At 44.0% G+C, this 6,918-nt stretch overlaps 1 protein-coding gene across 1 annotated transcript in view; it reads left to right on the top strand.

Annotated features, from left to right (window-relative positions):
• TACR3 (tachykinin receptor 3) overlaps nt 1–6,918 on the top strand; it is a 112,259-nt gene that overhangs the window by 50,100 nt on the left and 55,241 nt on the right. The gene's annotated exons all lie outside the window — the stretch shown is intronic.

Below are 6,918 nucleotides of genomic sequence, written 5' to 3' on the forward strand. Positions count from 1 at the left end.
TCATTCACAATTATGTTGTAAAGTATTTTATTTTAAACAGAACAGTAATTGAGACCATAATCCGTACGAGCACTATTGCAATTAAAATCTCATTTGAACTTGGCAGGTTATCTAAAATGTGTATTAGTTTTTTTTTTTATTTGGTTGTCATTCATCAAATAGATTAGGTTAATATTTGGGCTATAATTGCTTGCTCCAAGTCTAGGGACATCTGTTGGAATAGTGCTTAGTCACAGGCACTGGGTGCATCTACACCAGATGCTTTACTGCAGAGCTGACTAATTAGCTCTGCAGTAAGGGTCACCATCTACATGCGTGGAGCTATTAAGCCTGAGTAAACTAATTAATTCCACCATAGGATAGTAGGATAGTGTTGTTCAAAACAAGTACTATCCTATGACAGACTTATTTACTTCATCATAACACACATGTAGACAGTGACCGGGGCTGGCTGGGGCATGAGGCTGCTACAGTGCAGGGGGCTGCCAGCTGGCTAGCCCCACAATGTAGGAACCTCAGGCCCCAGCCAGCCCCTCCAAAACACATTGAGCCGGGGTGGGAAGCAGCTCTGGGCTGGCAGCCTGACCCTCTGCCAGCTGGGGCTGCACCACTCCAGCAAAATGTGCTACTGTCCTGGGTACAAATGTAAATGCTGTGCCCAAGAGCAATAAACTCTGGTGTGAACTGTACCGGAGTTTATTGTTTCACATTAATATCACGTGTAAATGCACCCATTGAGAATTAGAATCACTGCCTTACTGTTATAAAATTAAAATAATGCTTTTTGTGAACAATTGTTTCATAAAATATCTCCTTAAATTCCTAATGCTATTGCTGTTGAAGTCAATGAAAACTTTTCTATTGACTTCAGGCTCCAGACCAGATCTATGTGACCTACTTGCAATAAATTATGCTTTTAAGTTTAGAACTGTTATTAGTTAATCAGTAGCAAACTGATTTTTTCAATTATTTCCTTTCAGTTTGCTCATGCTAAGTAAAATGGTTTGCTCCTACTTCAGTAAGATTTCTGAAGTCTTGATTCAGCCTGCAGCAAGTCTTACAAGCTTCAGTGACCTAGCCAAGAACATAGAAAGATTCTTACACTCCCCAAGACAGTACAAAGGATCATAACCTAAAGAGTGGAGACTAAGGAAGGGAGAGGTCAAGAGAATTTGAAGGCCCAGGATGACTCAAAATTTTAAATCCTTTTTCTCACTCATGTAGCACAGCTATATTTAAGGGGCAAATGCAAAGTTCAGTGTACAGTCTGTAGTTACTGGAAGTTTAATTCACCCAAGCTCTGCATGTACCAAGGGAGGTTTAGGCAACAGGCTAGACCAACGAAAGACTTCAGTAGAGACTTTTCACAATACCCTTTCAGGAGGACAAAATGCCAGCATCTCTTAAAGAAACAGTTGTTAGGCCTTGTTCAAGAAGGTCACTTGTATATGTGATGGGGGTTTAATCCCCAAGGTTTTATTCTATGCCCCCTAAATTGAAATGGTGGGGCATAGAATAAAACCCATAGCACTAAACCATTTCAATTTTTCCATCAGATTAACATGAGGGGCCTGATGCTTTTTTTTTTTTTTTTTTTGGTTGGAGCCAGAACATGCTAGCAGTCAGGGGGTGAGTTGCTGATGAGCCAAGCAGCCGCTGAGCTGCAGAGAGCCTCGGTCCTTCCCTCTGTAGCAGTGGTACCCACTTGGACCACGCAGGCAGGCTGCTAGCGAGCTGCCCCAATCCAACTCTTCTCTGAGCATGCTGGGGCTTCCAGAACTCCTTGCACTGTCCCCGCCACCTTCCCACCACCTGGAACTGCCCGGGAATGGGATGGCTTGCCCCTGGGGCAGCATGGGGAGGTGGAAGAAGGGCAGCTGGGTGTGCTGACTGCTGGAGAAGGTGGCGGGGACAGTGCATGGGGTGCTGGGAGCCCCAGTGGGCTTGGGGAAGAGTCGGATCAGGCCAGGTGCTCCCTTTGTGCTGGGGCACAACCCAGCCCACTACCACCCTGCCTAGGCAGCCCTGGGGGGCACCACCACCACAAAGAGAAGGACCAGGGTCCCCCACAGCTCAGGGGGCACTCAGCCCACCGGCAGCTCACCCCCCAGCCATGGGCAGGCTCCACTGAAAAAAAAAAAGGATCAGGCCCCTCTCTGTTTCTGCCTGGTGAAGACAGAAGCAGCAAGGGACCCAATCCTTCTTTTTTGGCAGAGCCTGTCTGCCTCCCCTGCAGCCAGTGGGGGTGAGCTGACAGTTGCATCATTGCAATTTGCAAAGTTGCAAATTAAACTAGCTCCTGATATAGTTTAGTTTGAAACAGTGCAAAATCATTTAAAACCCCCAAAAGTCTTACATGTGTACACTGTGGTGCCATTAAGCCACACAAAGTAACATTTTTGTCACATGTACATGTTAATGGTGTCACATGTACATGCTCCTGAAATGTCTTTTGACTGAGTATCAGTGATGTTGTAGCCGTGATGGTCCAGGAATTATGCAAGAGGCAAGGCTTTCTTAGGGTAATATCTTTCATTGGACAAAATATCTAGTTAGGATAGAGTTAGATAAGCTTTCTAATGCAAGACATTCTTCATGACCTGACAAAGAATGTCGTGCATTAAAAAGCTTATTTAACTCTATCCTAACTACATAAATGGTCCAATAAAAGATATCACCCTAAGAAATCCTTGCCTCTCTTTTGACTGACACACTTACCAATTGTTGCCCTTTACTCTTGGTTTTTTGGTGAAAATTATTTATAAGTGTAAGGGACTGCCAATGTGGCCTCACCAGATTGGCTTGAGATACTTACCCTGGGCTAGAAACAGTGTCAGTGAACTCTGAGCACCCCCAAGGGTGGAGCAGGGGAGCCCTGCCCTGTGGAAAAGGAGAAGCCAATTGAAAGAAGGGGTTTTCAATCCCTTCATTCACATGGAAGGGGGTGGCCAAAGTTGGGGGCCCACCACCCTGAGCACTGGCTTGCCGGTTTGCAAGCCAGGGGGGGACTGCCGGAAGGGATAAAAACAGCTGCCGAACTGGCGTGGGGGGCTGCTGACTGTGACTCCAGGGAACGATGCAGGAGGCCTAAGAAGAGATGATGAGAGCTGACCCAGCAGGGGGAGCAGAGAGACCCCTCTGAAGAGCCTCAAACGCCCTGGGAGAAGGCGGCAGCAGCAGTCAGCCGTGCCTCCACCCCTGCAGCAGAGAGGGAGCAGCAGCCAGGGCTTGGGGCAGAGCTGGTGCCATAAGGCCCCATCACAGTGTGCTGGATGTGCCAGGCATCCCGGAGGCTAGGGGTGGCAGTTGGCCCCCCACTCCGCTGCGGAGAAGCAGCAGCGGCCAAGAGCGCAGGCGGCATCCTTATCTGGAGCAGGGAGCTGAGCTGGTGAGTTGAAGAAACCCCTTACCTTCCCTGGGGAAGCAGGACAGCAGAAGGCAAGGCATGGGAGCAGCAGAGTGCCAGAACAAGGGTCTCCAGGAGCAGCAGAGCACCAGGACGAGGAGCAGCAGAGTGCCAGGACGAGGGTCCCCAGGAGCTCGGGGCACAGGCCGGCGCTCGGAGCAGGATTGGCAAGCCACAAGGCGTGTGGGGTGCCCGGCCAGTCATTTGGAGCAGGGGTTTAGAGCAATGACCCCTGGGAGCTGCCTGTGCTGCTGACCCTCTGCCATTGACTGCCCCAGAGGGGACTCAGTCCTGTCCCTTATTCTATAGCTGATTGTCATCAGATGGAGTCCCTGAGCTTTGTGCTTGGGTCATGCTGATTGCTGCAGGAGCCTATTCTGTTGCTTGTTGCTTGCCTTTTTGGTTGCCACAGAGGGTCACCCTTCTGCCTCTTTGAGGGGTTGGGGTTTGATACAATTTGATTGCTGTAGACCAGAAGAGCTTAACCTGTTGCAGTCTGGCGCTTATTGGGAATCCTGTTGGAGCTGCTGGGAGTGAGCACCTTGCTTCCTTGTGGTAGCATCTCAGCAGTGGCTGAAAGCTGCGAGTTACCCTACCTGTGGTTCTTGAGTCAAGGATTGACTAATGCATTCTGGTTTGTTTTGTGATTCTGGTTATGCCATTTAAATTAAGTTGTAAATAACCTTTCCTATTATTCTTGTTTTGTAAATAAAGTGTAAACAGTTAAATCAGTTAAGTGTTAGACCTTGGGACCACAAGCTGCTCTGTGAGGAGCAGGGGTTGGCTGGAAAGTGAATTGGTGCTGGCCGGAAGCCCTGCCTCACTCTCACCACACCATCCCTGATACTGGGCAGGGGTGGCAACTATTTGGCCGCCACCGGGGTTACAGAAGGCTATGGTTTGTTTTTACAGAGTGATTACTGACAAGCTGTTATCAAGAAAAGCTGTACAAAGTGCTTATTTTTCCCCCTACTACCTGGCACCAGCTAAAGAATGAACGCATTTTATTTCCAGCAGGATTGAAAGCATTTCAAGGGTTCTCCTTTTAGGTCTTTAAAAGGCTCCTTAACTAATGTATCATTAGGAATAAAAATCTGTCCTGTACAACATCACCCATTCAAAATACATTTCCTGTATTACTTCAAAATAAGCATTGCTACCTAACATTAACAGTGGAAATAATTTATCTGGACTATTACCAAACTTTTCAGTCATAAAAATAAATACTTTGAAGGATGCCAGGCATTTGACTGTGAAGATAAGCTGAGAAGTCACTGTGTGTGACAGATGAATCATGCAAGAATATAAACAGAAACTTATTAAAATCAGTAACTCAGAGAAGTAGGACATCCCAGCATCAAGAAAGAAATTCACTTTTCATAGTAGTGACTAAGTAAAATGAACAGGGTCTGCCATGAACTGAAGAGAAAACAGAAACTAGCATGTACTGTACATTACTAATAACTATAAAATCCCTGGGATCCTTTAAAACATTCATCTTTAGGACTGTAAATGCATTTAGGAGACAAGAAACAACATCCTTGATTAAATGTTTTTAATGCAGTAGTAAACTCTTGTTTTCCTGTTGCCTTTACATAATAACTCTGTGTCTCGGTAAAGCATGCAGTAGAATTTGTGCTTTGAATACATACATTGATTAGAAACACGCACGGATGTGCTGCAACTGCACCAGTTGCATTATTAGTGGAGCCCTGAGCCCTAAGATGGTTCTTCAGATATACTGTTGTAGCCTCAGATGGGGTTCATAATGGAACTAGTATTTGGAAAAATGAATTTGTAATAGGCTATTCAAGGAGTTTAATTCATTTAGAATCTTGTCTATTAATTTATCATTAATTCTGTCTGTGAAAATAAAAAGCCATGGAGCTGCTTTCATTCAAAAAAAAAAGGGACAACTTGTTTTTCTTGCTCTTTAGCATCCAATTATCTAAGCAGAAGGCTTGTGCTGATTGCATATTATGATGTAGAGGAAAAACATTCAGTACCACTGGGAGAGTATTACATAATGCAGTGATGTAGAGTCAAAGATCACAGGTTATTTGGAATGGGAATTATCACCATCAAGATTCATAGATTCATAGATGTTAGGGTCGGAAGGGACCTCAATAGATCATCGAGTCTGACCGATGCTTACAGTTAGTGAGTGAACAGCTCATGCAAGACTTTAAGGAAATCATACAGATTTTTGTCTTGATAAAAAATGGTCAAGGCTTAGGCAAGCATCGGTTATCAACAGTTTCAAAATATTTCCATTGCTTCTATAGATGCAGTATTGTAACACACCCATATTCTTCTGAAGATTACTGCTAATATATAGATTTTAAAGAAAAACACATAGTAACTGGATATAAGCAAAATTATTGTTGGTATTTTGGAAGGCTACAAGCTTGCAATACTTCAATAGTTCAGGACAACATGGGCAAAATGCCTTCCATGCTTTCCTCCTCAGTGCTTCTGCAATGACTCGTTTTTGGAGAATCAGCTTCGTAGCAACCCAAAAAGTTGCCACACTGTATGATGCCCCAGCCAAGGGCTGATTAAACAGTAAACTAGCACTTTGGGCCCCCAATCCAGGTTCTGTGAAACACTGTGCTTCTCCATGATCAAAGCTTGAACTCTAACCCCTTTCTTCTTAGACTTTCAGACCTTGTTTTTTTTGTGTGGTTTTTTTGTTGTGGTTTTTCTCGGGGGGAGGGGTTGGATCTTAAGGAGACACGTGGAGGAAGATCATTATTTTCCATTTTGTGAGTCTTGCAGCTTCCTGTTTCATTCAGGATGGCAGAAATATTACAGGAGGCTATGGTGTTATTATTTTGGGTCAAATCCAATTCCACAAATTACTGGAAAAGTCTTGCAAATTTTCCTTTTTTAAAAGATATTCAGCTGCTTCACTAATCTCTATGCTTATCTCACCCACATTCATTGATCCTTTGAAGCTTGCCTGACAGTAACCTTACCATAAGAACAATAGACAAGGTCATGAGATTTTAGAGACATTTCTTCTCCTTGTTAACATCTTTATTACAAATATTGTCTCTTGTTTCTTTGCTTTGTTCTCTTCGTATTCATTTCCATGTGAAGGAAACACATGCACATAATAGGGCAATTTCAGTACCCTAGTGTGTGCAAAATATAACCTTTGAGTAAGCTCATTAATATTGCATACTATTCTATGTTACTGTGTCAAAGTCCTCCTCATGTCATGGAGTAAGTACATCCCAGAGTTTCAGTTTTTTATATTTTAGTGGACCATCAATTCCTATCCCTCTTCTAATGTAACTGAAGCCCTGAAAGAGGCATAGTTGACTGATCTTTACAATACCTAAACAATAGTTTACAACCATCTTCCACAAAGAAATGGGAGTGATACAATTCTGGCACATCATCTGACAGAAATTGTTTTGATAACAATCTCATACCAATAATTATATTAGATCAAGAACAGGAACTACTATTCCTCAACCCTTGAAACTTTTCTGTGTTCTCTTTCC

The sequence above is a fragment of the Alligator sinensis genome, unplaced genomic scaffold (genome assembly GCF_000455745.1).
Source record: "Alligator sinensis unplaced genomic scaffold, ASM45574v1 scaffold812_1, whole genome shotgun sequence".
Taxonomy (NCBI): Eukaryota; Metazoa; Chordata; order Crocodylia; family Alligatoridae; genus Alligator; species Alligator sinensis.